Source organism: Lissotriton helveticus, chromosome 3_2 (assembly GCF_964261635.1).
Source record: "Lissotriton helveticus chromosome 3_2, aLisHel1.1, whole genome shotgun sequence".
In the NCBI taxonomy this organism is placed as follows: Eukaryota; Metazoa; Chordata; class Amphibia; order Caudata; family Salamandridae; genus Lissotriton; species Lissotriton helveticus.
In genome coordinates, this window is record NC_136062.1 from 430655452 (window position 1) to 430679564 (window position 24113).

A 24113-nucleotide genomic window follows, 5' to 3' on the forward strand; every position below is an offset into this window, starting at 1 on the left:
CTTTGGCTGCCATAAATGTGGCGGGGTATGATCAGACGTGAGTACCTTGCTCACTTTGCCACTGGATTCAAGCAAGCCGGGCTGAAGACAGCTGTAACGCCAGAAACCGGCCCTCTGAAGCTTGTTTCCGGTCCAGGAAAGGCATGGCTTGGCAGTTCGGGCTGGACTGTTCCCATGAGGCACAGGGTCAGACTGATTTGCATATAGCCATGTCTGAACTGGGGTGGCAGAGTGGGCTAAAGAACGGTGATGGATCATACCCAGATCTTTTTACTGGGTGTGAGTGTTTGATTGGTTCAGATGCTCCGTCCATCACCACCCCCTTTTGTACCAGTTTGGCCGCCATAAGAGTGGCAGGGTATGCTCAGACATGAGTCCCTTGCTCACTTTGCCGCTGGATTCAAGCAAGCCGGGTGGAAGACGGCTGTAATGCCAGAAACCGGTCCTCGGAAGCTTGTTTCCGGTCCAGGGAAGGCATGGCTTGGCAGTTCGGGCTGGACTGTTCCCAGGAGGCACAGGGTCAAACTGATTTGCATATAGTCATGTCTGACTGGGGTGGCAGAGTGGGCTAAAGTACGGTGATGGATCAAACCCAGATCTTTTGACTGGGTGTGAGTGTTTGATTGGTTCAGATGCTCCGTCCATCACCACCCCCTTTTGTACCACTTTGGCTGCCATAAGTGTGGCAGGGTATGCTCAGACGTGAGTCCCTTGCTCACTTTGCCACTGGATTCAAGCAAGCCGAGCAGAAGACGGCTGTAATGACAGAAAACGGTGCTCGGAAGCTTGTTTCCGGTCCAAGGAAGGCATGACTTGGCAGTTCCAGCTGGACTGTTCCCATGAGGCACAGGGTCAGACTGATTTGCATATAGCCATGTCTGAACTGGTGTGGCAGAGTGCGCTAAAGAACGGTGATGGATCAAACCGAGATCTTTTGACTGGGTGTGAGTGTGTGGTTCAGACGCTCCGTCCATCACCACCCACTTTTGTACCGCTTTGGCCGCCATAAGTGTGGCAGGGTATGCTCAGACGTGAGTCCCTTGCTCACTTTGCCACTGGATTCAAGCAAGCCGGGCTGAAGACGGCTGTAATGCCATAAACTGGTCCTCGGAAGCTTGTTTCCGGTCCAGGGAAGGCAAGGCTTGGGAGTTCGGGCTGGACTGTTCCCATGAGGCACAGGGTTAGACTGATTTCCATATAGCCATGTCTGAACTGGGGTGGCAGAGTGGGCTAAAGAAAGGTGATGGATCAAACCCAGATCTTTTGACTGGGTGTGAGTGTTTAATTGGTTCAGATGCTCCGTCCATCACACCCCTTTTATACCGCTTTGGCCGCCATAAGTGTGGCAGGGTATGCTCAGACGTGATTCCATTGCTCACTTTCCCACTGGATTCAAGAAAGCCGGGCTGAAGACGGCTGTAATGCCAGAAATCGGTCCTCTGAAGCTTGTTTCCGGTCCAGGGAAGGCATGGCTTGGCAGTTCGGGCTGGACTGTTCCCATGAGGCACAGGGTCAGACTGATTTGCATATAGCCATGTCTGAACTGGGGTAGCAGAGTGGGCTAAAGAACGGTGTTGGATCAAACCCAGATCTTTTGACTAGGTGTGAGTGTTTGATTGGTTCAGATGCTCCGTCCATCACCACCCCCTTTTGTACCTCTTTGGCCGCCATAACTGTGGCACGGTATGCTCAGACGTGAGTCCCTTGCTTACTATGCCACTGGATTCAAGCAAGCCAGGCTGAAGACGGCTGTAATGCCAGAAACCGGTCCTCGAAGATTGTTTCCGGTCCAGGGAAGGCATGGCTTGGCAGTTCGGGCTGGACTGTTCCCATGAGGCACAGGGTCAGACTGATTTGCATATAGCCATGTCTGAACTGGGGTGGCAGAGTGGGCTAAAGAACGGTGATTGATCAAACCCAGATCTGTTGACTGGGTGTGAGTGTTTGATTGGTTCAGATGCTCTGTCAATCACCACCCCCTTTTGTACCGCTTTGGCCGCCATATGTGTGGCAGGGTATGCTCAGACGTGAGTCCCTTGCTCACTTTGCCACTGGATTCAAGCAAGCCGGGCCGAAGACGGCTGTAATGCCAGAAACCGTTCCTCGGAAGCTTGTTTCCGGTGCAGGGAAGGCATGGCTTGGCAGTTCGGGCTGGACTGTTCCCATGAGGCACAGGGTCAGACTGATTTGCATATAGCCATGTCTGAACTGGGGTGGCTGAGTGGGCTAAAGAACGGTGATGGATCAAACCCAGATCTTTTGACTGGGTGTGAGTGTTTGATTGGTTCAGATGCTCCGTCCATCACCACCCCCTTTTGTACCGCTTTGGCTGCCTTAAGTGTGGCGAGGTATGCTCATCTTGCTCACTTTGCCACTGGATTCAAGCAAGCCGGTCTAAAGATGGCTGTAATGCCAGAAACCGGCCCTCTGAAGCTTGTTTCCGGTCCAGGAAAGGCATGGCTTGGCAGTTCGGGCTGGACTGTTCCCATGAGGCACAGGGTCAGACTGATTTGCATATAGCCATTTCTGAACTGGGGTGGCAGAGTGGGCTAAAGAACGGTGATGGATCAAACCCAGTTCTTTTGACTGGGTGTGAGTGTTTGATTGGTTCAGATGCTCCGTCCATCACCACCCCCTTTTGTACCACTTTGTCCGCCATAAGTGTGGCAGGGTATGCTCAGACGTGAGTCCCTTGCTCACTTTGCCACTGGATTCAAGCAAGCCGAGCAGAAGACGGCTGTAATGACAGAAAACGGTGCTCGGAAGCTTGTTTCCGGTCCAAGGAAGGCATGACTTGGCAGTTCCAGCTGGACTGTTCCCATGAGGCACAGGGTCAGACTGATTTGCATATAGCCATGTCTGAACTGGTGTGGCAGAGTGCGCTAAAGAACGGTGATGGATCAAACCGAGATCTTTTGACTGGGTGTGAGTGTGTGGTTCAGACGCTCCGTCCATCACCACCCACTTTTGTACCGCTTTGGCCGCCATAAGTGTGGCAGGGTATGCTCAGACGTGAGTCCCTTGCTCACTTTGCCACTGGATTCAAGCAAGCCGGGCTGAAGACGGCTGTAATGCCATAAACTGGTCCTCGGAAGCTTGTTTCCGGTCCAGGGAAGGCAAGGCTTGGGAGTTCGGGCTGGACTGTTCCCATGAGGCACAGGGTTAGACTGATTTCCATATAGCCATGTCTGAACTGGGGTGGCAGAGTGGGCTAAAGAAAGGTGATGGATCAAACCCAGATCTTTTGACTGGGTGTGAGTGTTTAATTGGTTCAGATGCTCCGTCCATCACACCCCTTTTATACCGCTTTGGCCGCCATAAGTGTGGCAGGGTATGCTCAGACGTGATTCCATTGCTCACTGTCCCACTGGATTCAAGAAAGCCGGGCTGAAGACGGCTGTAATGCCAGAAATCGGTCCTCTGAAGCTTGTTTCCGGTCCAGGGAAGGCATGGCTTGGCAGTTCGGGCTGGACTGTTCCCATGAGGCACAGGGTCAGACTGATTTGCATATAGCCATGTCTGAACTGGGGTAGCAGAGTGGGCTAAAGAACGGTGTTGGATCAAACCCAGATCTTTTGACTAGGTGTGAGTGTTTGATTGGTTCAGATGCTCCGTCCATCACCACCCCCTTTTGTACCGCTTTGGCCGCCATAACTGTGGCACGGTATGCTCAGACGTGAGTCCCTTGCTTACTATGCCACTGGATTCAAGCAAGCCAGGCTGAAGACGACTGTAATGCCAGAAACCGGTCCTCGAAGATTGTTTCCGGTCCAGGGAAGGCATGGCTTGGCAGTTCGGGCTGGACTGTTCCCATGAGGCACAGGGTCAGACTGATTTGCATATAGCCATGTCTGAACTGGGGTGGCAGAGTGGGCTAAAGAACGGTGATTGATCAAACCCAGATCTGTTGACTGGGTGTGAGTGTTTGATTGGTTCAGATGCTCTGTCAATCACCACCCCCTTTTGTACCGCTTTGGCCGCCATATGTGTGGCAGGGTATGCTCAGACGTGAGTCCCTTGCTCACTTTGCCACTGGATTCAAGCAAGCCGGGCCGAAGACGGCTGTAATGCCAGAAACCGTTCCTCGGAAGCTTGTTTCCGGTGCAGGGAAGGCATGGCTTGGCAGTTCGGGCTGGACTGTTCCCATGAGGCACAGGGTCAGACTGATTTGCATATAGCCATGTCTGAACTGGGGTGGCTGAGTGGGCTAAAGAACGGTGATGGATCAAACCCAGATCTTTTGACTGGGTGTGAGTGTTTGATTGGTTCAGATGCTCCGTCCATCACCACCCCCTTTTGTACCGCTTTGGCTGCCTTAAGTGTGGCGAGGTATGCTCATCTTGCTCACTTTGCCACTGGATTCAAGCAAGCCGGGCTGAAGATGGCTGTAATGCCAGAAACCGGCCCTCTGAAGCTTGTTTCCGGTCCAGGAAAGGCATGGCTTGGCAGTTCGGGCTGGACTGTTCCCATGAGGCACAGGGTCAGACTGATTTGCATATAGCCATTTCTGAACTGGGGTGGCAGAGTGGGCTAAAGAACGGTGATGGATCAAACCCAGTTCTTTTGACTGGGTGTGAGTGTTTGATTGGTTCAGATGCTCCGTCCATCACCACCCCCTTTTGTACCACTTTGTCCGCCATAAGTGTGGCAGGGTATGCTCAGACGTGAGTCCCTTGCTCACTTTGCCACTGGATTCAAGCAAGCCGGGCTGAAGACGGCTGTAATGCCAGAAACTGGTCCTCGGAAGCTTGTTTCCGGTCCAGGGAAGGCAAGGCTTGGGAGTTCGGGCTGGACTGTTCCCATGAGGCACAGGGTTAGACTGATTTGCATATAGCCATGTCTGAACTGGGGTGCCAGAGTGGGCTAAAGAACGGTGATGGATCAAACCCAGATCTTTTGACTGGGTGTGAGTGTTTAATTGGTTCAGATGCTCCGTCCATCACCAGCCCCCTTTTATACCGCTTTGGCCGCCATAAGTGTGGCAGGGTATGCTCAGACGTGATTCCATTGCTCACTTTCCCACTGGATTCAAGAAAGCCGGGCTGAAGACGGCTGTAATGCCAGAAATCGGTCCTCGGAAGCTTGTTTCCGGTCCAGGGAAGGCATGGCTTGGCAGTTCGGGCTGGACTGTTCCCATGAGGCACAGGGTCAGACTGATTTGCATATAGCCATGTCTGAACTGGGGTGGCAGAGTGGGCTATAGAACGGTGTTGGATCAAACCCAGATCTTTTGACTAGGTGTGAGTGTCTGATTGGTTCAGATGCTCCGTCCATCACCACCCCCTTTTGTACCGCTTTGGCCGCCATAACTGTGGCAGGGTATGCTCAGACGTGAGTCCCTTGCTCACTTTGCCACTGGATTCAAGCAAGCCAGGCTGAAGACGGCTGTAATGCCAGAAACCGGTCCTCAAAGATTGTTTCCGGTCCAGGGAAGGCATGGCTTGGCAGTTCGGGCTGGACTGTTCCCATGAGGCACAGGGTAATACTGATTTGCATATAGCCATGTCTGAACTGGGGTGGCAGAGTGGGCTAAAGAAGGGTGATGGATCAAACCAAGATCTTTTGACTGGGTGTGAGTGTTTGATTGGTTCAGATGCTCCTTCCATCACCACCCCCTTTTGTACCGCTTTGGCTGCCATAAATGTGGCGGGGTATGATCAGACGTGAGTACCTTGCTCACTTTGCCACTGGATTCAAGCAAGCCGGGCTGAAGACGGCTGTAACGCCAGAAACCGGCCCTCTGAAGCTTGTTTCCGGTCCAGGAAAGGCATGGCTTGGCAGTTCGGGCTGGACTGTTCCCATGAGGCACAGGGTCAGACTGATTTGCATATAGCCATGTCTGAACTGGGGTGGCAGAGTGGGCTAAAGAACGGTGATGGATCAAACCCAGTTCTTTTGACTGGGTGTGAGTGTTTGATTGGTTCAGATGCTCCGTCCGTCACCACCCCCTTTTGTACCGCTTTGGCCGCCATAAGTGTGGCAGGGGATGCTCAGACGTGAGTCCCTTGCTCACTTTGCCACTGGATTCAAGCAAGCCGGGCTGAAGACGGCTGTAATGCCAGAAACCGTTCCTCGGAAGCTTGTTTCCGGTCCAGGGAAGGCATGGCTTGGCAGTTCGGGTTGGACTGTTTCCATGAGGCACAGGGTCAGACTGATTTGCATATAGCCATGTCTGAACTGGGGTGGCAGAGTGGGATAAAGAACGGTGATGGATCATACCCAGATCTTTTTACTGGGTGTGAGTGTTTGATTGGTTCAGATGCTCCGTCCATCACCACCCCCTTTTGTACCAGTTTGGCCGCCATAAGAGTGGCAGGGTATGCTCAGACATGAGTCCCTTGCTCACTTTGCCGCTGGATTCAAGCAAGCCGGGTGGAAGACGGCTGTAATGCCAGAAACCGGTCCTCGGAAGCTTGTTTCCGGTCTAGGGAAGGCATGGCTTGGCAGTTCGGGCTGGACTGTTCCCAGGAGGCACAGGGTCAAACTGATTTGCATATAGCCATGTCTGACTGGGGTGGCAGAGTGGGCTAAAGAACGGTGATGGATCAAACCCAGATCTTTTGACTGGGTGTGAGTGTTTGATTGGTTCAGATGCTCCGTCCATCACCACCCCCTTTTGTACCACTTTGGCTGCCATAAGTGTGGCAGGGTATGCTCAGACGTGAGTCCCTTGCTCACTTTGCCACTGGATTCAAGCAAGCCGAGCAGAAGACGGCTTTAATGACAGAAAACGGTGCTCGGAAGCTTGTTTCCGGTCCAAGGAAGGCATGACTTGGCAGTTTCAGCTGGACTGTTCCCATGAGGCACAGGGTCAGACTGATTTGCATATAGCCATGTCTGAACTGGTGTGGCAGAGTGGGCTAAAGAACGGTGATGGATCAAACCGAGATCTTTTGACTGGGTGTGAGTGTGTGGTTCAGACGCTCCGTCCATCATCACCCACTTTTGTACCGCTTTGGCCGCCATAAGTGTGGCAGGGTATGCTCAGACGTGAGTCCCTTGCTCACTTTGCCACTGGATTCAAGCAAGCCGGGCTGAAGACGGCTGTAATGCCATAAACTGGTCCTCGGAAGCTTGTTTCCGGTCCAGGGAAGGCAAGGCTTGGGAGTTCGGGCTGGACTGTTCCCATGAGGCACAGGGTTAGACTGATTTCCATATAGCCATGTCTGAACTGGGGTGGCAGAGTGGGCTAAAGAAAGGTGATGGATCAAACCCAGATCTTTTGACTGGGTGTGAGTGTTTAATTGGTTCAGATGCTCCGTCCATCACCACCCCCTTTTATACCGCTTTGGCCGCCATAAGTGTGGCAGGGTATGCTCAGACGTGATTCCATTGCTCACTTTCCCACTGGATTCAAGAAAGCCGGGCTGAAGACGGCTGTAATGCCAGAAATCGGTCCTCTGAAGCTTGTTTCCGGTCCAGGGAAGGCATGGCTTGGCAGTTCGGGCTGGACTGTTCCCATGAGGCACAGGGTCAGACTGATTTGCATATAGCCATGTCTGAACTGGGGTAGCAGAGTGGGCTAAAGAACGGTGTTGGATCAAACCCAGATCTTTTGACTAGGTGTGAGTGTTTGATTGGTTCAGATGCTCCGTCCATCACCACCCCCTTTTGTACCGCTTTGGCCGCCATAACTGTGGCACGATATGCTCAGACGTGAGTCCCTTGCTTACTATGCCACTGGATTCAAGCAAGCCAGGCTGAAGACGGCTGTAATGCCAGAAACCGGTCCTCGAAGATTGTTTCCGGTCCAGGGAAGGCATGGCTTGGCAGTTCGGGCTGGACTGTTCCCATGAGGCACAGGGTCAGACTGATTTGCATATAGCCATGTCTGAACTGGGGTGGCAGAGTGGGCTAAAGAACGGTGATTGATCAAACCCAGATCTGTTGACTGGGTGTGAGTGTTTGATTGGTTCAGATGCTCTGTCAATCACCACCCCCTTTTGTACCGCTTTGGCCGCCATAAGTGTGGCAGGGTATGCTCAGACGTGAGTCCCTTGCTCACTTTGCCACTGGATTCAAGCAAGCCGGGCCGAAGACGGCTGTAATGCCAGAAACCGTTCCTCTGAAGCTTGTTTCCGGTGCAGGGAAGGCATGGCTTGGCAGTTCGGGCTGGACTGTTCCCATGAGGCACAGGGTCAGACTGATTTGCATATAGCCATGTCTGAACTGGGGTGGCAGAGTGGGCTAAAGAACGGTGATGGATCAAACCCAGATCTTTTGACTGGGTGTGAGTGTTTGATTGGTTCAGATGCTCCGTCCATCACCACCCCCTTTTGTACCGCTTTGGCCGCCATAAGTGTGGCAGGGTATGCTTAGACGTGAGTCCCTTGCTCACTTTGCCACTGGATTCAAGCAAGCCGGGCTAAAGACGGCTGTAATGCCAGAAACCGGCCCTCGGAAGCTTGTTTCTGGTCCAGGAAAGGCATGGCTTGGCAGTTCGGGCTGGACTGTTCCCATGAGGCACAGGGTCAGACTGATTTGCATATAGCCATGTCTGAACTGGTGTGGCAGAGTGGGCTAAAGAACGGTGATGGATCAAACCCAGATCTTTTGACTGGGTGTGAGTGTTTGGTTCAGACGCTCCGTCCATCACCACCCCCTTTTGTACCGCTTTGGCCGCCATAAGTGTGGCAGGGTATGCTCAGACGTGATTCCATTGCTCACTTTCCCACTGGATTCAAGAAAGCCGGGCTGAAGACGGCTGTAATGCCAGAAATCGGTCCTCGGAAGCTTGTTTCCGGTCCTGGGAAGGCATGGCTTGGCAGTTCGGGCTGGACTGTTCCCATGAGGCACAGGGTCAGACTGATTTGCATATAGCCATGTCTGAACTGGGGTGGCAGAGTGGGCTAAAGAACGGTGATTGATCAAACCCAGATCTTTTGACTGGGTGTGAGTGTTTGATTGGTTCAGATGCTCTGTCCATCACCACCCCCTTTTGTACCGCTTTGGCCGCCATAAGTGTGGCAGGGTATGTTCAGATGTGAGTCCCTTGCTCACTTTGCCACTGGATTCAAGCAAGCCAGGCCAAAGACGGCTGTAATGCCAGAAACCGGTCCTCGGAAGCTTGTTTCCGGTCCAGGGAAGGCATGGCTTGGCAATTCGGGCTGGACTGTTCCCATGAGGCACAGGGTCAGACTGATTTGCATATAGCCATGTCTGAACTGGGGTGGAAGAGTGGGCTAAAGAACGGTGATGGATCAAACCCAGATCTTTTGACTGGGTGTGAGTGTTTGATTGGTTCAGATGCTCCGTCCATCACCACCCACTTTTGTACTGCTTTGGCCGCCATAAGTGCCGCAGGGTATGCTTAGACGTGAGTCCCTTGCTCACTTTGCCACTGGATTCAAGCAAGCCGGGCTGAAGATGGCTGTAATGCCAGAAACCGGCCCTCAGAAGCTTGTTTCCGGTCCAGGAAAGGCATGGCTTGGCAGTTCGGGCTGGACTGTTCCCATGAGGCACAGGGTCAGACTGATTTGCATATAGCCATATCTGAACTGGGGTGGCAGAGTGGGCTAAAGAACGGTGATGGATCAAACCCAGTTCTTTTGACTGGGTGTGAGTGTTTGATTGGTTCAGATGCTCCCTCCGTCACCACCCCCTTTTGTACCGCTTTGGCCGCCATAAGTGTGGCAGGGTATGCTCAGACGTGAGTCCCTTGCTTACTTTGCCACTGGATTCAAGCAAGCCGGGCCGAAGACGGCTGTAATGCCAGAAACCGTTCCTCTGAAGCTTGTTTCCGGTGCAGGGAAGGCATGGCTTGGCAGTTCGGGCTGGACTGTTCCCATGAGGCACAGGGTCAGACTGATTTGCATATAGCCATGTCTGAACTGGGGTGGCAGAGTGGGCTAAAGAACGGTGATGGATCAAACCCAGATCTTTTGACTGGGTGTGAGTGTTTGATTGGTTCAGATGCTCCGTCCATCACCACCCCCTTTTGTACCGCTTTGGCCGCCATAAGTGTGGCAGGGTATGCTTAGACGTGAGTCCCTTGCTCACTTTGCCACTGGATTCAAGCAAGCCGGGCTGAAGACGGCTGTAATGCCAGAAACCGGCCCTCGGAAGCTTGTTTCTGGTCCAGGAAAGGCATGGCTTGGCAGTTCGGGCTGGACTGTTCCCATGAGGCACAGGGTCAGACTGATTTGCATATAGCCATGTCTGAACTGGTGTGGCAGAGTGGGCTAAAGAACGGTGATGGATCAAACCCAGATCTTTTGACTGGGTGTGAGTGTTTGGTTCAGACGCTCCGTCCATCACCACCCCCTTTTGTACCGCTTTGGCCGCCATAAGTGTGGCAGGGTATGCTCAGATGTGAGTCCCTTGCTCACTTTGCCACTGGATTCAAGCAAGCCGGGCTGAAGACGGCTATAATGCCAGAAACTGGTCCTCGGAAGCTTGTTTCCGGTCCAGGGAAGGCAAGGCTTGGGAGTTCGGGCTGGACTGTTCCCATGAGGCACAGGGTTAGACTGATTTGCATATAGCCATGTCTGAACTGGGGTGGCAGAGTGGGCTAAAGAACGGTAATGGATCAAACCCAGATCTTTTGACTGGGTGTGAGTGTTTAATTGGTTCAGTTGCTCCGTCCATCACCACCCCCTTTTATACCGCTTTGGCCGCCATAAGTGTGGCAGGGTATGCTCAGACGTGATTCCATTGCTCACTTTCCCACTGGATTCAAGAAAGCCGGGCTGAAGACGGCTGTAATGCCAGAAATCGGTCCTCGGAAGCTTGTTTCCGGTCCTGGGAAGGCATGGCTTGGCAGTTCGGGCTGGACTGTTCCCATGAGGCACAGGGTCAGACTGATTTGCATATAGCCATGTCTGAACTGGGGTGGCAGAGTGGGCTAAAGAACGGTGATTGATCAAACCCAGATCTTTTGACTGGGTGTGAGTGTTTGATTGGTTCAGATGCTCTGTCCATCACCACCCCCTTTTGTACCGCTTTGGCCGCCATAAGTGTGGCAGGGTATGTTCAGATGTGAGTCCCTTGCTCACTTTGCCACTGGATTCAAGCAAGCCAGGCCGAAGACGGCTGTAATGCCAGAAACCGGTCCTCGGAAGCTTGTTTCCGGTCCAGGGAAGGCATGGCTTGGCAATTCGGGCTGGACTGTTCCCATGAGGCACAGGGTCAGACTGATTTGCATATAGCCATGTCTGAACTGGGGTGGAAGAGTGGGCTAAAGAACGGTGATGGATCAAACCCAGATCTTTTGACTGGGTGTGAGTGTTTGATTGGTTCAGATGCTCTGTCCATCACCACCCACTTTTGTACTGCTTTGGCCGCCATAAGTGCCGCAGGGTATGCTTAGACGTGAGTCCCTTGCTCACTTTGCCACTGGATTCAAGCAAGCCGGGCTGAAGATGGCTGTAATGCCAGAAACCGGCCCTCAGAAGCTTGTTTCCGGTCCAGGAAAGGCATGGCTTGGCAGTTCGGGCTGGACTGTTCCCATGAGGCACAGGGTCAGACTGATTTGCATATAGCCATATCTGAACTGGGGTGGCAGAGTGGGCTAAAGAACGGTGATGGATCAAACCCAGTTCTTTTGACTCGGTGTGAGTGTTTGATTGGTTCAGATGCTCCCTCCGTCACCACCCCCTTTTGTACCGCTTTGGCCGCCATAAGTGTGGCAGGGTATGCTCAGACGTGAGTCCCTTGCTCACTTTGCCACTGGATTCAAGCAAGCCGGGCTGAAGACGGCTGTAATGCCAGAAACCGGTCCTCGGAAGCTTGTTTCCGGTCCAGGAAAGGCATGGCTTGGCAGTTCGGGCTGGACTGTTCCCATGAGGCACAGGGTCAGACTGATTTGCATATAGCCATGTCTGAACTGGGGTGGCGGAGTGGGCTAAAGAACGGTGATGGATCAAACCCAGTTCTTTTGACTGGGTGTGAGTGTTTGATTGGTTCAGATGCTCCCTCCGTCACCACCCCCTTTTGTACCGCTTTGGCCGCCATAAGTGTGGCAGGGTATGCTCAGACGTGAGTCCCTTGCTCACTTTGCCACTGGATTCAAGCAAGCCGGGCTGAAGACGGCTGTAATGCCAGAAACCGGTCCTCGGAAGCTTGTTTCCGGTCCAGGGAAGGCATGGCTTTCCAGTTCGGGCTGGACTGTTTCCATGAGGCACAGGGTCAGACTGATTTGCATATAGCCATGTCTGAACTGGGGTGGCAGAGTGGGCTAAAGAACGGTGATGGATCATACCCAGATCTTTTTACTGGGTGTGAGTGTTTGATTGGTTCAGATTCTCCGTCCATCACCACCCCCTTTTGTACCACTTTGGCCGCCATAAGTGTGGCAGGGTATGCTCAGACGTGAGTCCCTTGCTCACTTTGCCACTGGATTCAAGCTAGCCGGGCAGAAGACGGCTGTAATGCCAGAAAACGGTGCTCGGAAGCTTGTTTCCGGTCCAGGGAAGGCATGACTTGGCAGTTCGGGCTGGACTGTTCCCATGAGGCACAGGGTCAGACTGATTTGCATATAGCCATGTCTGAACTGGTGTGGCAGAGTCGGCTAAAGAACGGTGATGGATCAAACCCAGATCTTTTGACTGGGTGTGAGTGTTTGATTGTTTCAGATGCTCCATCCATCACCACCCCCTTTTGTACCGGCATAAGATTTAGGGGCATATTCACAAGGAGTTACCTCCGGTTTATCACCACCTTAACGCATCAAGGGTCAGATGTAGGTCACCAAATACCGGTCGTAACGGCCGATTTCGGCCGTTACCGACCGGTATTTGGTGATTGAGATGTAGGGGGCCTTAAATTTACAGATTCTGTATATTCACAGAATCGGTAAATTTACCGATTCTGTAAATTATCGAATCGGTAAATTTACCGAATCTCAAATTTGTGATGTAGGTGGCACTGAAAACAGTGCCACCGGCCCTTAAAAATTCGTTATTTACAGTGACATACTATGTCATGGTAAATTACGAATTCCTGTGTACATGCACATCTGTGCATGTGCACCTGTGCCATGCCCCCAGGGCATGTATGTGTGCCACATGGCACACAAGCTAAAATCAGGGGTGCAACAGGGTGTCAAAGTGACACCCTGTCCCCTTTACAAATTCAGTAATTTTACCGAATCGGTATTTACAGATTCGGTAATTGACATTGATTCCTATGGGCCTCAAGTCCCATAGGAATCAATGGCAATAACAGATACGGTAAATACCAATTAATTAATCACCGAATCATACCGATTTGGTATTAATTCGGTAAAATGACCTACATCCCGATTGCCAGTTCTTAAATACCGAATCGGTATGATTCGGTATTTAAGAATCGGTAATCTGGGATTACCTACATCGGGCCCCAAAAGTGGAGATAGAACGAACACCCCATTCACAAGCTGGTGCAAACAGCAGACATCATCAGAATTCCCGTGATAACAGCCACAAAACTTAACACCATGGCGAACACCACCAACTAACGCTAATGAGAAGCAGACGAGGCGTTCCCGTGCAGAAACACACAAAATAACAGCAACACTACTTCCACAACGAACTGACAGATCTGTGAAGTGAACCGAAAACATGCGATAAGCCGCGGTAGCCGCAGGTATTTAACACCTGCCTCAAGCAGGTGTAAAGACGGACGACTACCTGCAGTAGGCAACAGTGTCCCGCACACAGCCATATCCGAAGAACGAACAACGCCATTGAACTACTCATCATGCAACTCGGAGCCCCAACAGGGCCACAACACCTACCGCCACCACCCCCAGGACCACCACCACCCCATGGACCCGGACCCGCCCCCCCCCCCCCGGCCACCACAGAGTCAGCACAGAGTAAAACAGCGGACCTACCGAAAATGCACCACTCTCACAGACCTAACGCCCGAGGAAGTCATTGCCCAATACAGGCTCAAAAGGACAACCATTCACCGCATCATTACCCACATCGCCCACAGGCTGACGGTCCCAACACAGCGGAGAACCAACATCCCTCTGCAGACAAAGTTGCTGGCTGTGCTGCACCTGTTGGTTTCTGGTAGCTTCCAACCAACAACTGCCTGAGTCTGAGGGGTCTCACAGCCAGCCCTATCAAAGTTCATCACACCTGTCCTGGAAGCCATCCTCAGCTTCATACCCCCATAACTTCACTTCCCCAACACTGCGCAGTAACTGCTGGAGACAAAGCAAGCCTTCTACGTCATAGCCGGATTCCCGGCCTTGTTGGGGGTAATCGACTGCACACATGTCCCACTTGTGCCTCCTGTGGATACTGCACACCACTACCACAACAGAAAGCGGATGTATTCCATCAACCTGCAGGCAATAGTGGACCACCCGGGACTCTACACCAATGTCGTCGCCAACTACCCTGGCAGTGTGCATGATTCCTTTATCTTCCGACAGTCCATCATCAACCAGCACTTCCAGAATGGCACATATGGGATGGGACAGCTTGTTGGTAAGTACCAAGTCTACACACCACACATCACTAAGCCTCCAGAGCACAATGCACAACTGTTGGGATGCACACATGATCAAACCACACTCAACATGTCAAACTACATGAACACCTACCAGACACGACCACAATACTCCATGGTCATCCTGGTCTACCCCAGCACTCAATACAGACATTTCATGGCACCACAGACACACAGCAGTTGGAGGTGTGGAGATGCAGATTGCAGCCATAATACCTTTGACGCACTGCTCTGCCCACATGACCCTACCCAAGTACCCCGCAGGTCAGAGTCCCGTGGTGGTGGGCCCATGTAGCCCATTGTGCATCTGGGGCCACTAGCCCTGTGCGACTCGTGTCCTCCTCCCTTGTAGTTCTGATATGGCATGTCTGAGTGCGTGATGACTGGTGGTGTAGTTGCCTGCATTAGCTACTACTCACCCCACACACACAGCTAGCACAGGCATCACTGGTTTGGTGAACCTGCCATCACATTCTGTCGAACCAAGTATTGACTCTTTTCTCCCTGCACTGTCACAGGTTATCAAGGACATGCACTATGCCCTTGGATGATGACACCCCTCCGAGAACCGAACACACCTGCCCAGAAGCAGTACAATGTGGCCCACTTACGTACCAGGGGCATCGTTGAATGCACATTTGGCGTGTTGAAGTCACGTTTCAAGTGCCTGTATGGGACAGGTGGGAAGCTCCTGTACAGCCCGGACATCGTGTGCAAGGTGATCGTTGCATGTTGTGCATTGCACAACATCTGTGTTCGCACCAGGGCCCCATGGCCCCATGGATCCCAGTTCCAGAGGTACCGGCCGATGATGGTGGTGATGGGGCAGGTGGCCCACATCACAATGCAGCAGCAACAGGAATGGCTCATAGGAATACATCACTAATACTTACTTCTGATGAGCACGTCACATTGTGACTGTCCATGGAAATCAAGCGACAGTCGAAAATGTCCAAATGCACTGCATGTGTGAATAAAACATTTTTCCAGGTTTCACCTTGTACTTGAGCATGTTGATGTGATGTTTCCCCGCGTTTCAGATGTGATTTGGCAGGTTGTGCACATTTGCTGAACCAGTTGCGTCCTGTGTTCGTATGTGGTGGGGGTGCTATTTGACCAGGGATGTTGTCACTGCGGAGGTGCACTGCTGATTGTGTGCGTATGCTGCACGGTGAGGTTATCGCTCCAGCGGGTCTGATTTGTCTGCCACTGGTCTCTTTCGTGTGGTGTGCCTGTCGGTACTGTTCTTCAACGGTGTTTGGTTGTTGTGGTGTAGATGTTGTCCTCTGCAGTTGGCAATCTGTAGTGTTGTCACTGGGTTACTGTATGTGGTCACAAATGCTCTACACACTGCCTCTGAGATAAGCCTGTCTGCTCGTGCCATGCTACCAAGGAGGTGAGCAGGGGTTATTGAGGAGTGTAATCCCCTTGTACTAACTAGAGGCAAGGGTCCCTATTTGTACCAAGTACCTACCTGTACCAACTAGAGACCCCCAAATCTAACAAGTGGCCTTTTCCATATGCTGTTCTTGTACTATTTTCCCAAATTGTGCGTCAGCATTGCTGCCCTCACGCTGGTTGTCACTGTTTTCTTATCGCGCATTTGCCCCGCGCAGGTTTTGTCACGTTGGGGTTTGTCACGCTGGTTGTCACTGTTTTCTTATCGCGCATTTGCCCCGCGCAGGTTTTGTCACATTGGGGTTTGTGGTACTCCACTGTTGATAATTTTTGTTCAGTGGTGTTAGAACTGGCACCATTGGCGTGGGTCTTCCTTCCCTTTTTGCTGTTGCCTCATGTATTTTTGCTGGTGGGCACTGTGCCACTGATGTCCAGTACCACCGTGCAAGTGCTCCCTATTGTAAATTGATGTATTAATCAGTGGTTCCATGTTTGGCTATTTGGTTTACTTGTCAGTCCCTATTACAGTGCACTGACTGTGCCCAGGGCGTGTAAATCCAAATGCTGCTGGTGGGCCTGCAACACTGGTTGTGCCACCCACAGAAGCCGCTTTGTGTAATGTGTCTAAGGTCTGCCATTGCAGAGTCTGCGTGCAGTCTGGCACTGTCATGCTGACTGGGCAAGTGCACCCACTTGCCAGTCCCTACACCTTCCCTTTACTACATATCAGTCACCCCTATGGTTGGCCCAAGGACAGGGTGCATTGTATGTATAAGGTAGTACAAGTCCTAATGTGTGTGGCATGTCCTAATAGTGAATAACAGCCTTTTTCGTTTTTCACTATTGCAAAGCTACCTGTTCTTCATAGGCCAGAATGTGCTGTTGGAATTATTACATTTTATAATACTAACTGACTCAGAGAACATGGTAGAAATTCGAGTTTAATATGCCTGAACTAAGAATGATAAAATACATCTTTTAGTGAAGTTGGTTTTAACATTCTGTGTTTGCAAACACCACTTTTAGAAAGTAGGTATTTGCTTGCCTAACCTTTCAAGCCTGCCTCTGCTAGGTTGTGTTTCCTTTGTCTGGGATTTGTGAGTGACAGGGCTGGGGCTTCCAAGAGACAGGATGAGTCAGCCAAGTGGTGAATAGAGAGATCTGCATCTAGATGGGAGAGAGGAGTTGCACCTGAACCATGAATAGGGCTGTGCCTGCCTTCCACAATGCTGGCTTCACGTCCTGGGGAGCGTCTAATGTCTCTTCCCTGCACACTAAAAGAAGAGAAGGAATCCTGTCAACAAAGTTCTGCAGGGCTGTACTTGTCTTCCACAATGCCGGCTCCACCTCCTGTAGGGCGTCTAATGTTTCTGCCCTGCACTGTGAAAGGAAAGGAGAAGTCTGGTAAACAGAGTGCTTCAGAACTGGTTTGGACTGGGCACAGGTCCCTCTCCTCTCAGAGTAAAAATAATTTGGGGTATAAGTATTGGGACCCTTATCCCAAGAAATTAGATCACTTTTGGACTATAAGAAGAAACCTTTACTGAGGAAAGGAACCTGAAGAAACTGAGGAGAGACTAAGCTGAAGTGCTGCTTGGGATATTGGCCTGCAGTGGTTGCCTTACTGCCAAAGGAAGGAGAAAGGAACTTTGTGTACTTTGCTTTCAACTTGTGAAGGGTCTCCAGGGCTTGGGAAAGAGATTGCTTCCTGCTGAAGTCTCAGGGACAACAGACTTCACCCCCAGCTCCCCAGAGTTCTTGTGGAAGTGCCTGCTGCTGTTTTAGGCCTTCTGAGCAACTGCGTGTCGCAAGGAGCTGGAAGCGCGACGCAACGAGATCGAAGCGTGTCGCCGTAGCTGCTGCTGCCGTCGCACTTCTGAACAAGCGTGTCGCCGCTGGAGTTGTCGCACTGCACCGCATCAAGAGAAGCATGCCGCAACGAAGAGGAAGCGTGTCGCTGTCGCTGCTGCCTGCTGTCGCACTTCTGAAAAAGGGTGTCGCCGCTGGAGTTGTCGCACTGCACCGCATCGAGAGAAGAGTCTCGCAACGGGGTAGAAGCATGTCGCCGTCGCTGGGCCTGCCGTCGTACTTCTGAACGAGGGTGTCACCGCTGGAACTGTCGCATTGCACCGCATCGAGGAAAGCGCCACGCATCCTCAAGCAGCATGCCGCCGTCCGAGCTGCTGCAGTCGCATTTTTGAACAAGGATGTCGCCGCTGTAGTTGTCGCATTGTGCGTAAGCTTCACGCATCGTGGGAGAAGAGTGTCGCAGCTGAAGCTGTTGCCGTCGCACTTCTGAACAAGGGTGTCGCCGCTGCAGTCCACGCATTGAACCGAGAACTTCTCGCATCCCCGGAGAAGCGTGCCGCATCTCGAAGATCTTCACGTCTTTATTTCTTTGCACCTGTTCTTTGCCACATTCCAATCGCTGCGACATTGCTTGTCGTGGAATCGCAATGCATCGTAAGATACATTGAGGCAAAGTGTCGCATCTTAAGAACTGAACTGAACTAAGCTAAAACTACCATCTTAAGGTAACAGTATTGTGTATTTTTGTTGTTTATGGTCTTGTGGTAAATATATATACAGTATATGTATTTTTGATATAAAACCTTGTGTGGTGTCCATCTGTAGTGTTGTCACTGGGTTACTGTATGTGGTCACAAATGCTTTACACACTGCCTCTGAGATAAGCCTGTCTGCTCGTGCTATGCTACCAAAGAGGTGAGCAGGGGTTATTGAGGAGTGTAATCCCATTATACTAACTAGAGGCAAGGGTCCCTATTTGTACCAAGTACCTACCTGTACCAACTAGAGACCCCCAAATCTAACAAGTGGCATTTTCCATATGCTGTTCTTGTACTATTTTCCCAAATTTTGCGTCAGTATTGCTGCCCTCAAGCTGGTTGTCACTGTTTTCTTATCGCGCATTTGCCCCTCGCAGGATTTGTCACGTTGGGGTTTTATCTCCTTTGAGGTGGTTGTTTCACGGACATTGTCCATGGTGTCGGCAAACTATTGCATGCTACCACCGTGTTGTGAATTCCACGTTGTCACATGGTTATTTTCCTGCGATGGGTTGCGATGTTGAAAGTTGCTTACGCTACTATTGCGGTAGTTATCACACGTTCTTGATAATATACCCCTTAGAGTGGGGCTGCGGTCACAATTTTTTTATCACTGAAGTTGTAGGGATTGTGAAAAATACAAGCATCATTCAAAAAAAGCATTGGCATAGCCAATAGGTCTCGTTTTTGGGACCTTATAACCTTATATGTTTTTAGTTATGTAGCACAATCTCCTTGGTGCAACAACATTAACTGTTACATGGTTAAACACTTATAAAGCCCCAAAGGCGAGACCTATTGGCTATACCAATGCTTTTTTTTTTTTAAAGGAGAAGCAGTGTTATCAGGCTACAGCTGCCACTTAGAGGTAGAGAGAGGTGTGTAGAGAGAGAGAAAGAGGTGTATAGAGCGAGGTGTGTAGAGAGAGGTGTGTAGAGAGAGGTGGGTAAAGAGAGGGGTAGAGAGACAATCTGAACGTCATAAGAACAAGACAAAGAATCTGCATGATTGTGTCTAAAGTAGCAGTACACCTACTTGTTTTGATTGTTTGCGGATAAGTGCTAGACTAAGATTGCTGGCCTTCTGCACATAATGAAAACAGACAATAATTTTATTCGTCTTGTTCCAGGCATAAAAAGGCATACTGTCCAGTTGTCTAGTTGTTCAGTTGTCACCTCCGGTACCCAAGCAATTCCTTGGGTGTCCACGATGCGTTCAGAATGTTGATGATTACGGTAAAGCAATGCGCAGGCTTCCCACAGTACTCAAGACTGCGACTTGTGCGGAGGGACTTAGCTACTGATGAGGTTGTGGGGCTTGGGGTGGACTTGCGCGCAGCGGGGTGGTCGCCCATTACCGAGGACCAAGCCTTAATAAAAATGATTGTCTCCCTTCATATTAAAGATTACATAAAAATACCGTGCGCTATGGGGCTGTGTTTGCATTCTCTGGCAGGGACTCAAAGGCAGGCCTTTCTGAATTAGGAGCGTACTAAACCCAAGGAATAGGTGCATGCTGTGCTATATGACGCAGCTCCTCAAGCTTTCCACAGTCTCTGTTTGTCTTTAGCATCCCAAGCTCAGCGGTTCTTGCAACGGGTGTTTGTGGGTTGCTAGGTAACACAGCCAAACTTTTTAGCATGAACTCAAACGCCTAAAGAGAGAATCTGTTTTAATAGGAAAAGATCTCGAAGGCATAGGAAGATGTCTCCCTTAGGATTAGGGCCACTGTTGTTTCTTCGCTGTGGCCAGGACCACCGGGCCTTGCAAGGTAGTCTGAGGCAGGGCCATGCAATCATGGTTTATCTATCCTTAACAGAAGGGTGTGGCCACCACTGTGACTTGCTGCCCACTGGAGAGCATGTCACCGGGTAAAGGGTCTCTCGTCTGCAGAGTCAGTGCAAGCTCGCCCGGCAGAAGTCCTGCAGCTCCCCACTTCTAAATGGGGTGGGAGAACCGCCAATTTGGCGGAGGTGAATCGGTATGTGCTGGCGGAGGTCGCACATTCACCAGTCTCTAACCGAGAGAGACCCTTCTGTATCTGCAAGAAATGTGCAGTACCAAACTAGCGCTGCAGTTATCACTGAACAAATAAAGAGGTCGGTAGTCTTTGTCGAAAGAATGATAGCTAACATAAGCACTCCCTCACCTGCTCAAACTGGCTTCCACCACTAAAGTGCTCAGCTGTGACCTGCAAGAATACTGGCTTACCTGACACCACAAATGTAGTGTTCAGCTACCCACCACAAACACTGCGCACTAGGCACACACAGAGTCCATGCCTTTGCCCAAGTTAGCTAGGGGGACCTGAATTTTAAAACCAACAAGCATTGGCAGCAGCCGTAAAAGTAACTCGGCTGCACAGCCGTGAAAGCGAAAATGAACGCGAACCCGGGGACGTGCTCTGTGGTGGGGTAGGGGCAGAGCAATGAGCGCCACAAAAGTGAAAGTGATTGCGAGTGTGCCCGCGAGCGATGCGGCCGCGAAAGTGAAAGTGAACGCAAGGGTGCCCGCGATTGATGCGCTTGAGCGATGCCCTTAATGAGGAAAAGATAGGAATACCAGATAGTGGCTGCGTGCGTGCAGGCGCGCGTAACCGCAAGCTTGAGGCCAGCAAAAGTCTTTGGTAGCACTTTGAAAACCCACTTACGAAATGTCTTGAAGCGCATGCGCTGCCTCAGGTGAGACCTAAAAACCAAGTGTAGCAAATTTGCCACGCCCATTCAGCAGGAGAGTGGTACACGGGTCATATGTATCTGGTGGTCCACTTTGGAGCACTAGTAAGGTAGCGCACTTTCATTGATAGACAGTACATTTTCCGTTGTAATGGCTGCTAAATTTTCATAGGCATGCAAGGGCATATTTATCAAGGGTGTGAATCACATTTGCACCATGCAACATAATACATGCATGACGCAAGCCCAAAGTAGGATTTATCAAGCCATACAAGGCCACTTTGTGTGGCACTGAGTGGCTTGATAAATATGGAGTAACGCAATGCAGTGCAAATCGCTACATTGCATTACACTGTCCTGAGAAGGCATTCCATGGGCATTGCTCAGGTGTGACGCAAGTGCCATGGATTTTGGTGTTTTCCCAGATTTACCATTACTGGTAGGCCTGGGAATGCCCAAAATGATGCTCCTTCCACACTTCTTCCTCTTTCTATGTGTGCTGCATTCACCAGCACACTTAGAAAAAGGGATATTCCTCTCAGGATTGTTTTTGTGAGGGAAAGTGTCCCTTCCTCCTCAAAAAGAATGCTGCATGCAATGGTGGTACCCTTGCACCCTGCTGCCTGCATTGGCACAAGTCAGCCCATTGTGCACCAGTGCTGTGGAACAAACAAGAATGCACTGTATTTGGATTAATGACACATTCCTGCCCTTTTCCCGATAACACAGTGCAGCGTGGAGACTTGCTGCGTTGCGCTGTGTTACTTTTTAATAAATATGCCCGGCAGTTTTACTGGTAAAACTATATAGCGCAAAACCGATAATGTGTGAAAATCCGGTTTCAGCAAATGTTTATCATTTGCACATCACCAAGTGTCTTGATTTGTTTTGATCCTTATAAAATCTTTGCTTCCATCACACTTCAGATTTGCAAAAAGGTGTTTCATTTGTGCTTTCCTAATTGATGATACATTTTGAAATATGTGTACACTGCATCTAATAATAATAATAATACAGATACTTATAAAGCGCGAACAGCTACCTCAGGTGAGGTGTCCCAGCGCTGGCGAGTCCTACAGCCAAGAACGCGTAGTCCTGGGGAAGATCAAGATTATTGCATAAAGAGCCAAGTTTTTAGGAGCTTCCTAAAGCTATCTTCTGTAGTGGCAGATTGGATGACAGGAGGCAAGGTATTCCAAAGTTTAGCTGTGCCAACAGAAAAGGACCTGCCTCCAAGTCTAGCTTTCCTCACGCGCGGAGTAATTAGCTTTATTTAAATGTATGTTAAAAAAAGTATATCCTACAGCCATTCAATTCCATTCCTTAGCCTGCAGAATTTGTCCCCTAGGTTGCTATTACAAAATGGGTACTCAGATAAACAAAAGTAAACACCAGTTTCTGATCAACTGCAATTTGTCAGAAGACAAAGCTTGACATCTGACCTGATAAACTCAAAATGTAAAGGCATCTTACTTCCTCATTCACGTTCTGAACTCTAGCATGATTATTTCTGGGGGTGCAGCAGTCCCCCCAACACCCCTATTTTCAGCGCCTATGCTCATGGGGGATTGTTTTGCTGTTCACAGCTCTCACCGTCGCCAACTGCAGTATTAGGCGCTGTGTAAAAATGTGCATTATTATATTGGCTGGATGTGTGGCTCTCTTGGGAATGGCGGGCTCCGGGATAGGATAGAGTAAAGTCATTCATCATGTGTACATGTTCCCATTATTCTTGGACTTTATCCGGAGCGATGTCTGATGTCTTTATAAATGTTCCCCTTGATGAATGAGCAAACACTTTTCTTATAGACTGAAAAAATACCTTGTTTAGTTGTCTTTGCACTTGAAGCACTAAAGCATGAAAGGGAATCTGGGGGCATATTACCAACCAATAGAGATAATTTTTGTCTCTAACTTGTTTAGAGACAAAAATTATCGCCGCACATCGGCGATTTTTATCGCAGATAAACCTTGCTATTAGCAAGGTTTATCGCAAATGCGATAAAAAACGGCCGCAATGCATGAATATCGCTGAAAAGTCAGCGATATTCATGCATTATCGAGCAAATGCTCTTAGCCATGTTATCCACCTCCCATTGGATAACATGGCTAAGAACTGCTCCTGGGCAAGTGTTAGCTTTTGGAGATATTCGCGCTTAGCGCGAATATCTCCAAAAGTTGGTAATAGGAGATAGCGATGTTAGCGACTGTTTTCAGTCGCTAACATCTTGGCACGCCCACTTTGCATGTCATTAGTGATAAATATCACTGACATGCAAAGCGGGGCCCAAGATGGTCACTATCTCCTATTAGCTGTCGCTAACTGGTGTTAGCGACAGCTTGGTAATAGGGAGATAATTTTATCTCCGCTTTCTTGGCTTTTAAAGCCAAAAAAGCGGAGATAAAACCCCTTGATAATATACCCCCTGGTGCTCTTTAAAATGCACATTGTGGGGTTTCACTTGTTTATAGAATTGCCATATCCCTATTTTCTTGCTCCAATGGGAGGAGCCCATAGGATTCAATATATATATCATTGGTTACAGTTCAATTTAATGACCACATGCTGAAACAATTAGTAAAACCATGGGGCATTTGTACAACAGCATGACGGAGCGTGGTGTTAAACAAAACTTGCTAACGCCATGCTCTGCTATTCTATAAATGCAGGGATGCACCGTATTTACCAAGATACTGTTCACCCCTGTGTTACCCCTAGCACTGGTGCTAAATGAATCTGCCTTGAGCTAATGCAGGCACCCTTGTACCATAGTGCAAGGGCGCCTGCGTTGTGGGGAATGATTGGTTAAGTGCAAGAAGGTGTCCCCTCCTTTACATAAACAATCACAAATGGTGATTTGTAAATACTATGGGCCTCATTTATGAAAAGTGACGCATCACAGCGTGAAAACAGCGATGCGTCACTTTTCATTGCGCACTCCTTGCGTTCTGATTGATGCGTCATATTTATAATATGATGCATCATGTCGCAAGGAGTTACAGATACGTCAGTATTTCTGACTTATCTGTAG